The 18,848-nt window shown below is 41.8% G+C and overlaps 1 long non-coding RNA gene across 6 annotated transcripts in view; it reads right to left on the reverse strand.

Moving 5' to 3' along the window:
• Positions 1-1,156: 1,156 nt before the first annotated feature.
• The window catches only part of LOC122694752, a 52,135-nt gene continuing 34,443 nt past the window's right edge, over positions 1,157-18,848 (reverse strand). For 2 of the 6 annotated variants that reach the window (XR_006341234.1, XR_006341231.1), the window contains 2 exons: positions 14,211-14,262; positions 1,335-2,645 (listed from right to left, as the gene is read on the reverse strand). This is a non-coding gene — a long non-coding RNA (uncharacterized LOC122694752). Of the gene's footprint in view, positions 1,251-1,334; positions 2,646-14,210; positions 14,303-18,848 lie in introns of those variants that run through there. The other 4 variants (XR_006341233.1, XR_006341236.1, XR_006341235.1 and 1 more) reach the window with 4 other exon arrangements.

Genomic DNA, 18,848 nt, shown 5'->3' on the forward strand with positions numbered 1-18,848 from the left:
GGGGGCCTGGTCATGAAATCTATTGCCCATTTGGAGTTTCAAGCTAAGTGGAATTCAGGGGAAACCTGGCAGCTATTATGGGGAAAGAAAACGTTTGTCATATTCCTGAAGATCAACATTAGTTAATCCCACTTACTTGGTCTGAAAGCGAAAGTACTTGGACTAAAAGAAATGTTCTGTGTTTGTACAAGGACACTGATGTTAAAAAAAAAAAAAAAAACTGGCTTGGGACACATTGAAAAGGAGGCCCATGTCTTTGAAGCTATAGGCTATGTAAGGGGCTCTTCCCATCGTTCACATTCTAGGACCTGGGAAAAATAGACATCAACGTGTACTCTGTGAGTCGTGTACAAAATGAAGTTATTACAAAGCAGAAATAGTCACTGATGTGGAAAACAGACATGATTATGGGGGGGGGACGAGGGAGGGATAAGTTGATAGACTGGGATTGACATGTACACACTACTCTACATAAAACAGATAACTAATAAGGACCTGCCGTATAGCACAGGGAAGTCTACTCAATGCTCTGTGATAACCTGTGTGGGAGACGAACATAAAAACGAGTGGGTATATGTATAACTGATGCACTTTGCAGTGCAGAAGAAACTAGCACAACATTGTAAACCAACTATAGTCCAACAAAAAATTTAAAAACTCTGTGGATCACCTACAGAGAAGGAAACTTGTCCCTGTGCCTGAGGAAGAGTCGTGGTGGATCAGACATGTCTGCTTCAGGAGAGCTGTGTGAAGATCCTCTGGCTAGGTTGAGAAGGGGCCTGTATTTTTTAACAAGAAGAACATGATGTGCCAAGCCTCACCCGTCCCTCCATTGCAGCTGCAGGATCAGAAGTGAATGAATAAATGCCACATCTGAAAGGAAGCCAAAGGACATGTGTCGCTGGGATGAACTTCGAGGTAGAACAACGGGAAGTTCTCCATGCATTCATGATGTTTTCAATATGCAGACGTGACTTGCTGCTAACCCCTTTGAACATTTAAAAAGCTGTAAAGTGGTCTCAGTAAATGAAAAGGAGTCTCCTCCAGCATTCACAGTGATTTCAAAAGCCTGTCCATAGACCACTTACTAATCACTCAACACTGGGCTTTCTGTACAAAAACAAACAGAAAAACTCACATAAAAATGCAGACTAGTACCTAGGGTGACAGTAGGACAAATTCTGCACAGAATGTGTTGCTCATGGTTCTTAACGTGAGGACGATTCTGTGGTCTCAGAGATCTGTGTATCCTAAGGCAAAGAGTGTGAGAAAACAATACAGCCCAGCGAACTCAGAAATACATCACAGGCATGAATTTATAATCTGAACGACATTTTCATTTATTTTTGCTTTTATTACTATTATTCTGGGAGATGGATGGGAAGAGAGGCTACTGTGATTTATGTCAGAGAGTGCTTAGCCTCTCTTTTCCTCTAGGAGTTTGATAGTATCTGGGTTCACAATAGGTCTTTAATCCATTTTGAGCTTATTTTTGTGTATGGAGTTAATGAATGATCTAATTTTGTTTCTTTTACATGTGACTGTCCCATTTTCCCAGCACCATTCGTTGAAGAGACTGTGAAAGACATTTTCAAATTTGTGATAAGACATTCCATTTGAAAGTATAAAGCTTTTTATAAGAATTGGGTCAAATAGAAGGGCAGAAAGTTGCATTCCTTGGTTTTAAAAGGCATAGTTATCCACTTGCTTATTTAAACATTATTAAGCAGCAACTAAGCTCAACTCACTTTGCCAAATGCTAGGATTAGCAGTGGAATACTATTCAGCCATAAAAAAGAATGAAATCATGCCATTTGCAGCAACATGGGTGCAACTGGACATTATCATGCTAAGTGAAGTATGTCAGAAAGTGACAAAGACCATATGAAATCACTTATATGTGGAGTCTAAAATAGGGCACAAAATGAACCTATCTAGGAAACAGAAATAGAATCATGGACATTGAGAAGAGATTTGTGGTTGTGAAGGGGATGAGAGGTTGGGGTTAGCAGATGTAAGCTTTTATATATAGACTGGATAAACAACATGATACTGGTGAACTTGCTTGCAGGCCAGGAAGAGAGACAGATGTAGAGAACAGACTTGTGGACGCGGCGGCGAAGGCGAGGGTGGGACTCACTGGGAGATTGGGATTGACGTGTGTCCACTGCCACGTGTGAAGTGGACAGCTAGTGGGAAGCTGCTCTATAGCACAGGGGCTCAGCTCTGTGCTCTGTGACGACCGAGAGGGGCAGGATGCGGGGAGTGGGATGGAAGCTCAAGAGGGAGGGGGTGTATGTATACTTATACTTGAGTCATGCTGTTGAATAGCAGAAATTAACACAACTTCATAAAGCAATTTTCTTGAAGGATTAGTTGAAGCTAATTTTTTTTTAAGGTCCTACTATAGAGCACAGGGAACTATATTCAATATCCTGTGATAAACCACAGTGGAAAAGAATATTTTTAAAAACAGTGCATATATACATGTATAACGGAATCACTTGGCTAAACAGCAATAATTAACACATTATAAATCAACTATACTTCAGTTAAAAAAATAATTTTTAAAATTGGCTTTTACCACTAAACAAAAAGCAAATGGAAGAGATTTTCATAGGCAGAGCATCCTAATGGGAAGTCATCTGGCAAAAGAAGAAAGAAAGAAGTTAAATTGTTGTTGAAATCCATTGTGAATTGCATGGCTAAACCAAGGCAGTGCAAATACAATTTAAAAATGGGCACAGATGCCAAGTATTATCATGATGGAAGCATCTCTTTCTGCAACTGATGAACATTAGATTTCATTTAAAAACACTGAATACCTAATACATTTCCCCCTGTTTATAATTGTGGCAAAGTATATGTAAGACGGGGTTTCCCTGGTGGCTCAATGGTAAAGAATCTGCCTGAAATGCAGAAGACACAGGAGGTGTGGGTTCAGTCCCTGGGTTGGGAAGATCCCCTGAAGGAGGGAATGGCAACCCACTCCAGTATCATTGCCTGGGAAATCCCATGGACAGACAGCGTGGTGGGCTACAGTACAAAGGGTTGCAAAGAGTCAGACATGACTGAGCTACTGAGCACACACACACACACACACATAAGATGTATCACTATAGTTATGTTTAACTGTACACTTCAGTGGTATTAAAGATTCCTGTTTTGTGAACCATCTCCAGAATTCCTTTCATCTTGCAAAACAATTCTGTCTCCTTTAAATAATAACTCTCCCTTTTCTCCTAATCCCCTGGGAACCACCATCCTATTTTCTGTCTCTAGGAATTTGAATAGTTTAAGTATCGTATCTAAGTGGAATAATACCATTTGTCTTTTGTGACTGGCCTATTTCACTGAAAATATTGTCCTCAAGGTTCATCCATTGTAGCAGTAATAGCTGTCAGAACTTCTTTCCTTTTTTAAGGCTGAATAACACTCCATTGTATGTACAGACCACATTGTTCTTTATCCATCCATCAGCGGACACTTGGGTTATTGCCATGTTTTAGCTATTGTGAATGAGGCTGCTATGAATATCGGTGTACAAATATCTCTGAGAACCTGCTTTCAGTTTTTTTTTTTTTTTTTTGTATTTATACCCAGAAGTAGAATTTCTGGATAACATGGTCAATCTAGTTTTTAATTTTGGGGGGAACTACCATAATGTTTTCCACAGTACTCTTTCCATTTTACATTTCTACCAATGGTGCACAAGGGCTCCACGCGTGCGTGTGAGCTCAGTCGTGTCGGACTCATTTGTGACCCCATTGACTATAGTCCACGAGGCTCCTCTGTCCATGGGATTTTCCAGGCAAGAATACTGGAGTGGGTTGCTGTTCCCTCCTCCTTGGGATCTTCCCAACCCAGGGATCGAACCTGCATCTCTTGCATCTCCTGCACTGGCAGGGGGGTTCTTTACCAACTGAGCCACCAGGAAAGTCCCACAAGGGCTCCAACCAAATGCATTTTGAACTGTGTTGCTAATAATAAGGATATAATATTTGTAGCAAGTAATTCATCTTGCAAATATGTATTAAGCAATATCATACTGAAGATTCTGTCCTAAGCATCGCCTAGCACACCAGAACCTCTTTTAACAAGGAGAAAGTAATTGTCAATATGGAAGTCATGAATAATTTAGGAAAAATAGCCAAGGTGTACTCCAAATCTGTAATACTGTACAAAATGATGTATTTCTTCATTTATAATATAAGCCAAGAAACGTTGATTTTGAAAGTTGAAGGGAAAAATGGATGGAATTCTTCCTGGGTACATTTAATCACGTATCTTTATTTATAGTTCACCTTGTTCTAGAAAGGTTTTGAGAAAATTTACAAGAATACATGTACAGAAATAAAGACTAGAAATAAAAATAGAAAATTAGAACCATGGAAATAAGGACACAAAGATGCCAAACATAAGTTAACCCATGTGTTCTAGTGATACTTTAAATTTAGGTGTTCTTTTCGCTGATAAAAAAAGAAGCCACAATTTGTTACCTAGTTGTTATTACTGGATATCAGAGGAACATTGAATTCTAAAACTCTGTTGCTCAAAATGTGGTTCTTGGACCAGCAGCAATGGCATCAATGGGGAGATTGTTAGAAATGAAAACTATCAAGGCAACCCAAGACCTACTGGAAGAGAATTTTCATTTTTAAAAGATCCCAGTTGGTTCATGTAAACATTTGAGTTTGAGGAGTCCTATTGTAAAAATCCTATTCTTAAAAAGCAGAGACATCACTTTGCCAACAAACGTTGGTATAATCAAAGCTAAGGTTTTTCCAGTTGTCATGCACAGATATGAGTGTTGGACCATAAAGAAGGTTGAGCACCAAAGAACTGATGCTTTTGAACTGTGCTGGAGAAGACTCTTGAGAGTCCCCTGGACTGCAAGGAATCAAACCAGTCAATCCTAAAGGTGATCAACCCTGAATATTCATTGAAAGGACTGATGCTGAGGCTGAAGCTCCAATACTTTGGCCACCTGATATGAAGAGCCTACTCATTGGAAAAGACCCTGATGCTGGGAAAGACTGAAAGCAAAAGGATAAGGGGGTGGCAAAGGATGAGATGGTTAGATGGCATCACTGACTCAACTGACATGAATTTGAGCAAACTCCAGGAGATAGTAGAGAACAGAGGAGCCTGGTGTGCTACAGTCCATGGGGTCGCAAAGAGTTAGACACGACTGAGCAAATGAGCAGCCAGAAATTGATAGAAATTGAAGAAGCCCTGACAGCCAGGACCTCTGAATGTGACTGTAATTGGAAGTAGGGCCTTGAAAGAGGCAAATGAATTTAAAACGAGGCCATTAGGGTGGGTCCTGCTCCGATCTGACTGGGGTGTCCTCATAAGACGAGGAAATCTGGACACACACAGGAAAGCCTATGTGAGGACAGTGAGAAGGCAGCATCCTGCAAGCCAAGGAGAGGGGCCCCTGGAGAAACCAAACCCACCAACACCTTGATCTGAGGCTTCTAGTCTCCAGAATTGCAGAAAAACTGATTGCTGAAGCTATCCAGTCTCTGGTATTTTGTTACAGTACCCCTAGCAAACACATACAGACAAGAAGAGGCATTTCAACAAAGAGCATACAGAAAGCAGAAAAGCATATGAAAAGGTGTCCACATGACTAGCCACTAGGGAAATGTGGGCTAAAACCATGATGAAACAACACCTGTTACAGCTAAAAGAAAAAGTAGCGATAACACAAAATGCTGGTGAAGATGTGGAGAATCTGGATCTCTTCCTCTTTGCTGGTGGGAATGTAAGATGTGACAGCTGCTGGACAAACTGGCCGGCTCTCACCAGAGTAAACATACACTTAGCATGCAGCCCAGCCATCTTACTCCTGGACATTCATCCCCGAGAAATAAAAGCTTCACTCAAGGACCTGTACACTAATGTTCATAGCAGCTTTATTCATAAAATCCAAAAATGTCCTTCAACAAGGAAATGGTTAAAGACACTCTGGTACACTTAAATAATGGAATACTAATCTGTGATAGATAGAAAGATGGGAAACAGGGAGTTCCCTGGTGGTCTGGTGGCCGAGGCTCTGCACTCCTAATGCAAAGGCCCCAGGTTCAATCCCTGGTCAGGGAACTAGATCCCACATGCCACGATGAAGGTTGAAGATCCAGAGTGCTGCAACTAAGACCTGGTGCAGCCAAATAAATATTATTAAAAAGAAGAAAGGGAACATTTTAGATGCCTCTCAATGAGCTTGTGCTTACTGAGAAATGCCAGTCTTAAAAGGTGGCATACATTCCGTTTATGAAGCATTCTCCAAATATAAAAATGGAGAATGCATGTGATTTCAAAGAAATTGAGTGGGGACTGGGTGGGGCCAGCAAGGGGCAACGTGAGGCAGTTCCTTTGTGGTGACTGACTGTCCTGCGCACTGATTACCATGGTGATCACACGAATCTACACATGGGATCCCACTGCGTAGACACACAGGTATGAGTGCAGGTAAAAGCTGGCGATAACCGAATAACATCTGTAGTCCGGTTAACAGTATTATACCAGTGTCGATTTCCTGGCTTCAGTATTGTGTTGTCAGCTGAAAGAGAAGTGCACAGTGTCAGAGCTGTGAGTTTGTCTTAGCCGGAGCCTTTGTTGTTGTTTTAGCCTCTGAGTCATGTCTGACTCTTTTGTGACCCCGTGGACTGCAGCCCACCAGGCTGCTCTGTCCATGGGATTTCCCAGGTAGGAATACTGGAGTGTGTTGCCATTTTCTTCTCCAGGGGATCTTCCCGACCCAGGAATCGAACCCGTGGTTCCTGCATCGACAGGTGGGTTCTCTACCATCTGAGCCACCAGGGAAGTCCCTCTGGGGCCTTGCTGAGAATCAGAGCCTGGAAGATAGCCTCTCAGTAGCTTGAGGGAACTGTTCCAAAGAGGTAGAGGGAGAAGCCAGTTTATATGTGATTTTTTGGGGGGGGTTGGGGGACAGGGCTAGGGAATATGTCACAGCTAAAGATTAATGCTGGTCACAAAGGACTGACATCTCAGTGCTTCTAGCGCTTGTCTATGTATGGGACCATAAGGAAGGCTGAGCACTGAAAAATTAATGCTTTGGAATTGTGGTGCTGGAGATCACTCTTGAGAGTCCCTCGGACAGCAAGGATTTCAAAGCAGTCAATACTGAAGGAAATCAACCCTGAACATTCATTGGAAAAACTGATGCTGAAGCTCCAATACTTTGGCCACCTGATGTGAAGAGCCGACCCATTGGAAAAGACCTTGATGCTGGGAAAGATTGAGGGCAGGAGAAGGGGGAGGCAGAACATGAGATGTTTAGATAGCATCTCTGACTCAATGGACATGAATTTGAGCAAACTCCGGGAAGTAGCAAAGGATAGAGGAGCCTGGCTATAGTCCATGGGGTCACATAGAGTCGGACACAACTTAGTGGCTGAACAAAAACAGCAATGTATGGGAATATGCAAGCACTTGAGTTCATTAAAATGGTTACTGAAATACACATCTAACTATCTAAGGGGCCTGCTTGTCCTAAGCACAGAGCCTCCTGTTATTGTCTTAATTTGGTGTGACTGAAGCAGGGTGCAGTCTGTCAGTGAATGTGGTGGGTCTCCTGCATTGTGGGCTGATTCTTTACTGTCTGAACCACTGGAGAAGCCTATACATATATATCACTATTCTTTCTCATATTCTTTCCAGCATTGTACTTTTCTAAAACTGTTGACAGTGTATTGTATTTTATTTAAAGCTGCCCCAGTTAGACAGGTTAGGCAGTTAAATTGCCCATATCAAGGATTCCTTGAGACACAGCGTGAAATAAACACTCAGGAAAATCATTGCATTTTGAAGCAAAGCACCTTTGCATCTCTGGTTGTCAGTGTGGATTCAGGGTTACTTGAATGTTCATTCTTATTGATGTGGCTTACAGGGTCAGTGAGTCCTTTCAAACATAATCGCTTCCTTTATAAGCAAATCCTCATTTCTGTGTCTGAGAATTCGAAATTTCCTTGGTATTTTGATCATCCCATGATTAGAGAGAAAGCACTGTAATAAACTCATTAATTCTGTTTCATGACACTTTCTGATTTGATAAACAAGGCTGATCAACTCACCATTTTATTCACAATTTAGTTTAAAGCTTGAGAAATTATGAAATACTCATCTCAGTCCTTGCCCTCTTGGTATCTTCAGAAACCACATCTCCACTTGGGTGAGAGCATGCAGCTTTCTTTTAATAAATACCCTCCTTAGACCAAACAAGATGGAAATTACTTGAAAGTTTCCTCTAAACCCATGGTAGGGGGACATAGCTCCAGACCATCTCTTAATAGCCATCCCTGATGGCCCTTTGCCTAGAGTTTTGTGGCTCGAGAGTCCCTGTTTATTGGAAACTGGTTTCTGGATCTATTCACCCAGATGCCACCGCCAGCCTGGCAGCGTTTACCAGGTGGAAGGGAGCAAATTTTCCATGTTGCAAGAGCTTGTCCCAACCTTCCAGTTCAGGAATCTCATTGTTTAGCCAATATCTGAAGTCGGAACCTTTTGGAAGATAAATATTTAATCTTTTGGCTCTCTATCACCCACTGTCGAGGGCTCCCCAGCAATCTCTTTAAAAATAGATGCTAGGTATCTTGGTAGAACTGGACAGATATCAAAAATGAGTGAACATTTCACATCTGTGGTTTAAACATCTGAAAAAGAACAGGTCATGTAACTGGGAATTTTAATGAAGGTTCCTGACTATTCTCTCTGGCTAAGTTTTGGAGCTACTGTAATGCAGGAGAAGGAAGAAAGGGGTGTTCAGTTGTGTCCCACTCCTTGTGACCCTATGGACTGTAGCCCACTAGGCTCCTCTGTCCATGAGATGTTTTCAGGCAAGCATACTGGAGTGGATTGTCACTTCCTACTCCAGGGGATCTTCCCGACCCAGGGGTCGAACCCGTGTCTCTTGCATCTCCTGCACCAGTGGGTGGATTCTTTACCACTTGTGGCACCTGGGAGGCCTGTGGTGTAGGAGAAGCACGGAGCTAAATCTCAGACCTCATGGGTTCTAGTGATGGAGCTCTAGCTCTGCTTGGTGATTTTGCCAGTTATGTATATAACCATGTTATGTATATTTCCTGTTGGGTTTTCATTGAGAAAGGTATAATTTTATTTAAAGTAGAATCAACTGCATAACTTTAACTGCCTTGAATGAGACTGTGCTGACATGCGCCATCACCCCCTCGCCCCACCTCCCCCCCAACCTTTGCTCTTTCTCTGTTCTCCTCACGTCCCTTCTCCCTCCTCTCTTTCCTCTCTCTAATTTGACTGCTGCTGCTGCTGAGTCACTTCAGTCGTGTCCGACTCTCTGCGACCCCACAGACGTCAGCCCACCAGGCTCCCCTGTCCCTGGGATTCTCCAGGCGAGAACACTGGAGCGGTTAGTATTTGGCTACTTGTTAGTAGAGTTAGTAGAGCTGAACTATTTTCCCCATTGTTTCATGGCCTTCTGGTTTATCTCCTCTGTGAATTATCAAATTACATTTTTCTTCTATATACAAACAGAAATAGTTTGTATAGTTTGTATTTGACTCTTTTTCCATCTTTATCTTTCAATATGTTTCTTTTTGGTGTTCATGTGTTTTTCTTCTAAAAGCAAAAAAAAAATTTATTTTTATATTTTTAACTCCATTTTTCAATGAGGACTTTTACTCAATTATACTTATTGTGATTATTGATAAGCCTGAGTTTATTTCTGCCATTTTATTATACGCATTTCTTTTCTTCTTTTGAAGGACTGAATAAATCTTATCCATTCTATTTTCCCCTCAGACATTTAGGGGTTTTTTTTAGTGTACTTTTTTTTTTTTAAATAAACAATACATGTAAAGCATCAACATCTTTTTAACACTCTCTCGAGTTGGCAGCCCTTGTTCTCCTTCCAGCCCCAAAGTGGGGTCAGCCCTGGGCGTGCATGGGGAGAGAGTAACTACTTACATGGTACAAGGGGACCTGGGACCCTCCCACGGGATGGTGCAGAGGAAGAGAGTTGGGCCTGACTTATGTCTCCATCTGTTCTGGGCTGGCAAGAGCCTTAGTGAGAGATGTGCTCAGCGGCCCAGCCGTGCTTACGATTTGTAAATAAAGTCAAACAATGACAAGCAAACAGTGTGTGGTGTGTCTTCTGCCCAAACTCAACCCTAGAACCAGTGCCAACCGGGTGTGTTAGGAAAGCACATGTCTCCGAGGTCAGCCTAGAATTCCCGTTTAGAAGTCAAGGACCCCGGTCTTCACTTTGAAAATGAAACTGCTCGATGTGCAAAGCGGGCTGAACGTAAATAATGCGTCAGCCCAGTGGAGAGGCCTCTCCGATGCTGGTGGTCTCGGAACACTCACTGTCTGGCATTTCATGTTACATTTCAAAACCAGGATCATCCCGGGCCACATAAATCTGTCACTTTAGCTGAATTTGTACATCACCAAATCCCGGACTAATTTTTCAAAGATTATCCTCTGCTGCAGTGAAGTCTGGATGCTTGGATCCAATGGGCTTTCCGGGGTTGTCACATCACCCACGTCGCAGCTTGTATTTTTTTATTATGTGAATGAAAATTCCCCAGGAATGTTGAACAGAGTTCAACGTTCCTAATACTTCATAGAATATTTAGGCAACCAAATTATACCGGACGTGTCTGTAAAACTCCTTTCTTGTGAATCCACCCAAGGGGAAGCATGCCTGCTCCATGTTGATTGCCATGGTTACCTTGACAGTGATCATAGGGCAGGCATCATCCACCCACCCCCCGACTTCTGGGCTCCTTTCTGTGCTTCTTCCTGGAAGCTCAGGTTCTCTTGAATTTCCCTCTGGTCCATTCTTTTGATTTTACTCTTTTCCCTTCCTCCTTCACTTAGAAGTCCAGGTTCTCCAGAATCTGTTATTAGCTATTCTATTTTAAAAATAAATTCTATTATTAAAGTTATTTTATTTTGTTGAGGATATCAATATTCCGAGTAAGTGCTTAATTTTTAAGGAGAATTAAGAAATTTTCCAGTGCTCCACACCTGCTTTTTGTATCTCTTCCCCTGGTCCTCCCATCACTCTGTAAACTACTTCTTCAGTAACCTGACTAAAACGAGTTTCTTTAGCTCATATCCAGGTCTTGCTGCTTGCCCTCTATCCACACAGACTGCAGACCCCAGAAAATCCACCCCAAGCATGTTATGGTGGTGTGGCTCACGTATTTCCATAAATAAGTCAACCATCTTGTTAGGTACCTTCTTCGCTTGCTTTTCCTTTCCATTCTCCTTTCTAGTCCCATTTCTGCCTGTCCTGGCTACCAGGTACTTCTATCTCCCACTGGGTTCCTTTGTCTTCTGCCCATCATCTGCTGAACACCTTTATTTCTCCTGAGCACACCTCAGTACTTGCCATCCTACCATGCACAAGCATCTCTTGATAAGCATCACTTTCTCCATCTTCAAGGTGCCAGCACTTCCTAGGATGTGTAATGAAGTAGACTGTGTATTATAATGCTGCTGCTGCTACTAAGTCACTTCAGTCATGTCTGATTCTGTGTGACCCCATGGACTGTAGCCTACCAGGCTTCTCCATCCATGGGATTTTCCAAGCAAGAGTACTGGAGTGGGGTGCCATTGCCTTCTCCAGTGTATTATAATAGTCAGTTGGAATAGATCTGATTTAATATCATTTGTGCTGTATTCTCTTAAAAGGTTTATTGGACTGGCTCATTCTATTTCCATGTATTGTCCTCCCTTTAACAAAGGACTCAGACATGGGGCAAATGGTCCATTTGGTTTGGCAGAGTAAAAGAGTCTAAAAAACTCAGAATGGTCCTGCTTCTATATTGACTTGAAACTTTAAGAAGCTTATTCAAAAAATCCCATACCCCTGGATTTTCTTTATCTTAGAATAAACTCATTCAAGGAGCTCTACCTTTCCACAGGCAAATTGACATCTGGTTGACCCACAAGAGAGTGTTCTAACACACATGAACCTTGGGAGTCCATAAAGCTGAGGCTGAAACTGAGACAGTCTATACCTCTGATCAATGAAATTTTTAAGCTCTATGTATTTTCAAATGTATTATGAACCCAAGGAACTCTACTCAATACTCTGTAATAGCCTATATGGGAAAAGAATCTAAAAAAGAGTGGATCTATGTATAACTGATTCACCTTGCTGTACATCTGAAACTAACACAACATTTTAAATCAATTGTACTCCAGTAAAAATTATTTTAAAAAACACAAATATTAGTACATTTGGAGAGTTTCAGCATAGGAATTTTGAGAGGGTATAATACTCCATGGCAGCTTGTGTAGACACACACACGTGAGTCCAGACCTGGATACAAGGTAACCCAAGCAACCACAGACTCTTCACTTACTAGACGAGCAAAGTTGTTCTCTAGGTTTGAAAATCAACATGATGGTCTGTGGCAGTGAAAAGGTTTGCACATAACTAGCAAGTTAAGTTACTTCTCTTTACATCTCAGTTTTCTCATCAGAAGAGCAAGATGAATACAATGTACTTTGAGGAACTTTAGAAACTGGAACTCATGGGTACTGAAGGACTGGTTGAGAGCCTGATATCTTATAATTAAGATATAAATGGTTGTCATAAGGCTGATGCTCTGCATGTTTTCTAGAAAACAGGGAGTCAGGGAATATTTATTACTCTCGACATTCTCTTCAAGTCACTAGACATGAGTCATCAGAAATGTACTCTGCCTTTAAACATGGATCGGGTCCATAACTTCCATTTTAAAATAGTCAAAACTATTCATTTAGTCATGAGCCATATATATTGAGGGTCACCTCTGTGCCAGACACTGTGCTGAGAACCAGGACCTGATAGGGAACAATAACAACATAACTAGGACTGTGCTTTTCTGGAGCTTCCAGCATGCCTGTGAATATGGATTTTGAGTTAGTAGCTACAAAGATGAGGATGTTATGAAGATGGAAGGGTTCAGTGGATGGGAGCTGGTCATAGAGCTACACTAGTCCTGGTGTCACATCAGTCATCTTTGAGGAAGCAACCGTTGGGCTGAAATTGGAAGGATGAACCAAAGTAGGTGAAAATTGGAAAGAAGAGGATGCTGGGCAAATAGAACAGTAATGCTTAAATGTTTAGAGACCCAAGAGTGTGGCTCCTTTGAGAAAGTACTAGAAAACAGTGTAACTGGAAAGTAGATTGGAAGAGGGAAATGGCTTCAGGATGAAGCTAGGGCGGTGGACAGAACACAGAGCATCCTGTGAACCATATTAAGAATGTTGGACTTCTGAGAGTAACAACTAGGAAACTAGCGGAAGATGCAAACCTGGGGCATTACACACAGGTATCCTGACCTGCAGTCAAAGAGTTAAGAGGACAACAGTTATGAGACCTAACAGGATACCAAAGAGTGACCACTTTGGATCCTGAGATTTGAAGAGTTGGGCCAGGGTGTCCTCCTTTAAACATATTGCTGAACAATCACTCAAAGAGGCAGCTGCCAGGAGATACTAATAGAAAGGAGTGGGTGGAGGTTCTGTCCAGATGGGGAGACATTGTTCGGGCTACAAAGAAATACGTGAGCTCAGTCCTGTCCAACTCTTTGCAACCCCATGGACTGTAGCCTGCCAGGCTCCTCTGTCCATGGGGTTTTCCAGGCAAGAATACTGGAGTTGGTTGCCATTTCCTTCTCCAGGGGATCTTCCTGACAGGGATTGAATCCATGTTTCCTGCATCTCCCTCATTGGAGGTAGATTCTTAACAACTGTACCACCTGGGAAGCCCATTACAAAAAAATAAGGTGAACTCAAACTTCTGTGATACTTTTATGAGATAAATGGAATATTTCTATTGGTTAGAAGTCTTTGTGTTGAAGATAACAGAAAAACCTAGTACGCAAATGACCTAAAAAAATTGGTTCAAGTAATTGGAAGTCCAGAAATAAGTCAGTCACCAAAGATATCTGAATCTGTGGCTTCCAGCTCTCTCTGCATTTCTCTCAGCTGCACCCCCCTCTGTAACTATCTACAGTTCCTCCTGGCTTTCTTCATGGTGGCAAAATGGCTGCAGCACTGCATAATATCTGAGACAATGCTGTCTTCTCCTCACATAATTCCAGTTGGAGTCTATACCCATTTTTGAAACCATCTCTGTGGTTGGGAGATTTCCATGCACTGACTGGCTCTCATCCTTCTGGAATTGGCAAACTTGATAGACCCACCTGTGGACCAGTCAGGGTTGAAGGAGGGTGCACGTGCCTTGGAACACTTGAGCTGCATGGGGGAAGAGGAGGAACATAGATAAATCAAGACCCTGTTGGGAAAGAAAGAGAGAAGAATAGATTCTGGGTAGAAACCTGCAATCTTCTACACCAGGGTTGGTAAGCTTTTTCTTTGAAGAGATACATGGTAAATACTTTAGGCAGTGTGGGTCACACAGTCTCTGTCACCACTATACTCAACCCTGCCTTGTAATAGGAAAGCAGCCAGAAAACAATATGTAAATGAAAAGCATGGCTGTGTTCCAATAAAACTTTATTTACAAAAATAGGCCCAACTTGGCCCTTGGACCAGAATTTTTTGGCCCCTGACCCACACTGTCTCATACTAATTACTATCATTTGAGCCTTCTCTAGATCGTTCAACCCACCCCAGTATTCTTGCCTGGAGAATCCCATGGACAGAGGAGCCTGGTGGGCTATAGTCCTTGGGAATGCAAGAAAAATCTTACATGTAAAGCAAGAGTTGGACATGACTTAACGATTAAACCAGATTGTTCTCCATCTGAAAATTTCCCCTGATGTTTATCTGTAACTTTACTTCATTCATACATAAAATGCCGTGTGGCAGCACGTATAAGAGCGCTATAAGATAGTAAGATAAACAGTGGATCTCCCTCCTCGGTCCTGCACCCCATGGGTATGTTCCCCCCGCCCCCGGCCCCACATAGGGATAGCGGCTCTGTCATACTGACATTTTCAGATGGTGTTATTTGAAAAGCTTTAAACTTAATCCAAATAAAGAACACAGACCTCATTTCATATTCATTGCCTTGCACACTAACAAAGCTTTAGAAATTTTGCTAAATGTGGACTTGGACATGAGTCACATAATTTTTACTAGCAGAGTCATAGCTCAGTTAGGAAGGCAATACACAAAGACATTAAGGGGACATTAAAGGTGATAAATATGATATGTGGCCGAGACTGGATGTCCAACATTTGTATGTTCTTCCTGATCTTTTTCTATTTTGGAATAGAGATTGGGGAATTAAATTCAAAGAGGAGAAAGAGATGGATTTCCTTTCAAGTGGCAAGAAGTGAAGAAAGGGTAAATGCTTTCCCACTGAACACAAAACCGCTAGTTTTCTGGCACTGTGCTTGACAAGAAGTGATTTCTGACTCACTTGCTTAATTCTTTCAGATTTCAACAGAAAAGTCTTAGAGAAAGCCCAGGATCAAAAAAGCAAATAAACCAGGGAGCCAGAATGGGGTAGGTGAAGAAGGAAGCTTAAGGCAGAAAAGTGAAGGTGTTAGAAAAGCAATGTTACATGAAATGATATGAAAGTTGCTTAGTTGTGTCCAACTCTTTGTGACCCCATGGACTGTATAGTCCATGGAATTCTCCAGGCCAGAATACTGGAGTGGGTAGTCTATCCCTTCTCCAGGGGATCTTCCCAACCCAGGGATCAAACCTAGGCCTCCCGAGTTGCAGTCGGATTCTTTACCAACTGAGCCACAAGGGAAGCCCATGTTACATAGAAAATGTTATTTTAAAAATCTTACATGTAAAGTAAGAGATTCAATAATACTGATCAGATTTCAGAGGTCATCACTGGCTGAAAAGACAAAATAAGATGTGTCACTCCAAACTGAGTATTTGACTCCAAAAGTTAGCAGTAAAGAATGGAGGAATAAACCACATTTGCAAAGATTAAGAAATTCCATTTCTACATTTTTTCACAGTTAATAAATTTGTAGGCTGGAAAAATACTCTGTCAATTTTGCCTTTGATCAGATAACCATCAAGAAAGACTCCCAATTCAAGTTACATTGATTGATACTTGAAACCTGAAAGGTTTCTTTTGCCTTTCTTTTGAGGGGAGTGGTCCTTTTAATAATACAAAGGATTAGAAGTTAGGTATGATCCTCCAGAAAACTTTCTTTGTGCTTTCGTCAAATTCAAATTTTTACTAAAATAAGTTACAAATGAAAAATGGTAGAAGGGAACTTCCCTAATGGTCCAGTGGTTAAGAATCCACTTACCAATGCGGGGGAAATGGGTTCAGCCCCTGGTCCAAGAACTAGGATCCCACATGCCGAGGGATGCCTAAGAGCCCTAGAGACCTAAGGCCCAAGCTCTGAAACAAGAGAAGTCACCACAATGAGAAGACCTTACACTGCATTCACAGAGCGGCCAAAGATAAAAGTTTTGAAAACATGGTAGAAGGTCAGCAGGCTCCTCTGAATACTTGTATAAAGGGAATAATTCAGAGTAACACTGAGAATTAAAATCAACAAGAGGAAAAGATGTCAGATTCTGATAGCAACTGACCTAATTGTAAAGTACAGGGAGCCAGGCCGAGTAAAACCCCATTCAGGCTGCAGTTTATGGCAACCCAAAATTATAAAGTTTTATCCTTAACAAAAAACCAAGAAGATGCTTTTATTCCCCCTTTCCCTCCCACATCTGCATCTTGTCTCAGGAACATGTTGTTGATCAATACTAATGAAAAAGCAGAGCCGGAGCCCCTCTCACACCTGTAAGTGTGCTTCTACAGGGCAAGAAAATCATTCTTCTAATTTCACACCTATCAACCTGTGTCCCTGTAAAGATTTGTGTTTTTTTAATCTAGAAAAGTGTCTGGGCAGCACAGGGAAGTCTGGGGGTGGACTTGTCTGTTACCAGTTGTTGTTCAGACGCTAAGTCGTGTCTGACTCTTTGCAACCCATGGACTGCAGCACGCCAGGCTTCCATATCCTTAACTAACTTCTGGAGTTGGCTCAAATTCATGTCCATTGAGTCAGTGATGCCATCCAACTATTTCAACCTCTGTCGTCCCCTTCTTCTCCTGTCCTCAATCTTCCCCAACATCAAGCCTTTTCCAATGAGTTGGCTCTTTGAATCAGGTGGCCAAAGTACTGGAGCTTCAACTTCAGTATCAGTCCTTCCAATGAATATTCAGGGTTGATTTCCTTTAGGATTGACTGGTTCAATCTCCTTGCTGTCCAAGGGACTCCAGAGGTGCTGTCTTTAAAAGGAAATTGATCCAAGTGAAGATGAAAGCAGGGAGAACTCTCAGGGACTATACATATGGGGGATTTTTTTGTGCAAATCCTGCATCAGCTTAAAAAAATCCAAGAACCAACTGGTAAAAGATGCTCCCCCCAACCCCCGCCTTAAAGAACAGAAAATAATGTGTGATGAGAAGCAGGATTAGGCTACAACATCAAAGTATCCTACCTGCTCTAGTTGTCAAACATGGATTCACCATCACACGGTGGGTAGATAAGAAGACCTGCATCCTTAACACTCCTCTAAATCTTCAGATGAGAATGGAATCTGGGCAGGTTTCATCTTGTTCAAGGATATGAAGAGAGAAATATCTCCTCCCAAAGTCTGAAACTAGGGTGGTTTTAAAAAATACTCTGGGACAACATACAAGGACAGCATTCAGATGACGAATCGAGGGAAGTCTGAAGATTATCTCATGTCGAACCCATGTGAAAAATTCAGACAACTGTTTGGGTTTCTCAACTTGCTTAAAGATGCCATAATCTCTACATAGTATCATAAAGAGAGGAGAGCCTGAGATAAAAGGGGACTTGGGCCTGAGCAATGAAATTCAAGAAAGAGAAGATGGAATTGCTTTCAGGATGTTGAAACTGGGATGTAGGAGGTCTGCAAGAAATTAAAGACATGGTAGTAGAATTAAAATTAGCCTCAAAGGCACGAAAAAGCAAAACAATGGCACAGAAGCCAACTTTGTGCATTTCCCAGAAAGGGCATGATCTGACGCCTACCTTCCTCTTTAGGCTCACTTTTTACCACTCGCCCCTCAATTCTTCAGCCACAGGTTTTGTTTTCTCTTTCTCAAATTCACCCACCTCTTTGCTTTCCAAGACAGCTGTTTCTTCTGACCAGACTGAATGCTGCCTTATTCTTCACTTGGCTGGGTTCAAATCCCAGCCCAGTCTCCCCATCTGTAAATCTGATTGATAACAGAATCTTCTTCCCATTCTCGTCATGAGAATTAAACAGACCATATATAGAACTTAACACAAAACTCAGTATGTAGCAAGTGTTCAATACACATCAGGTAGTAATAACACTATCTTCCCTGGAGGCTCAGAGGTTAAAGCATCTGCCTCCAATACGGGAGACCCGGGTTCGATCCCTGGGTCAGGAAGATCCCCTGGAGAAGGAAATGGCAACCCACTCCAGTATTCTTGCCTGGAGAATCCCATGGAGGGAAGAGCCTGGTAGACTACAGTCCACAGGGTCGCAAAGAGTCGGACATGACTGAATGACTTCACTTTCACTTTCAGTAATAACACTAGTACAGGTATGGTGGAGGCTTCCGCCTCTATTAAGTTTTTTGCTTACAGGACTGTTAATAATAACTAGCTCCATGAAAATAAAGATTTTTGTTTTGTTTGTTTGTCCTCATCTAGCCTGCACCCAAAAGACATAGAAAATGACATGATAGGATATTTCTTGAGTCCAAGAAAGAGTTGTCTCTGCAGCATAAAGTTCACTGTATGAGTGAATTTTACACATTGAGACATACTCTAGAAAACGGTTTGACTCCCTAAATGAAGAAAATTTATTAAGCTTCTATATAAGGAAATAATAAGGAA

Source organism: Cervus elaphus, chromosome 5, assembly GCF_910594005.1.
Source record: "Cervus elaphus chromosome 5, mCerEla1.1, whole genome shotgun sequence".
NCBI classification, from domain to species: Eukaryota; Metazoa; Chordata; class Mammalia; order Artiodactyla; family Cervidae; genus Cervus; species Cervus elaphus.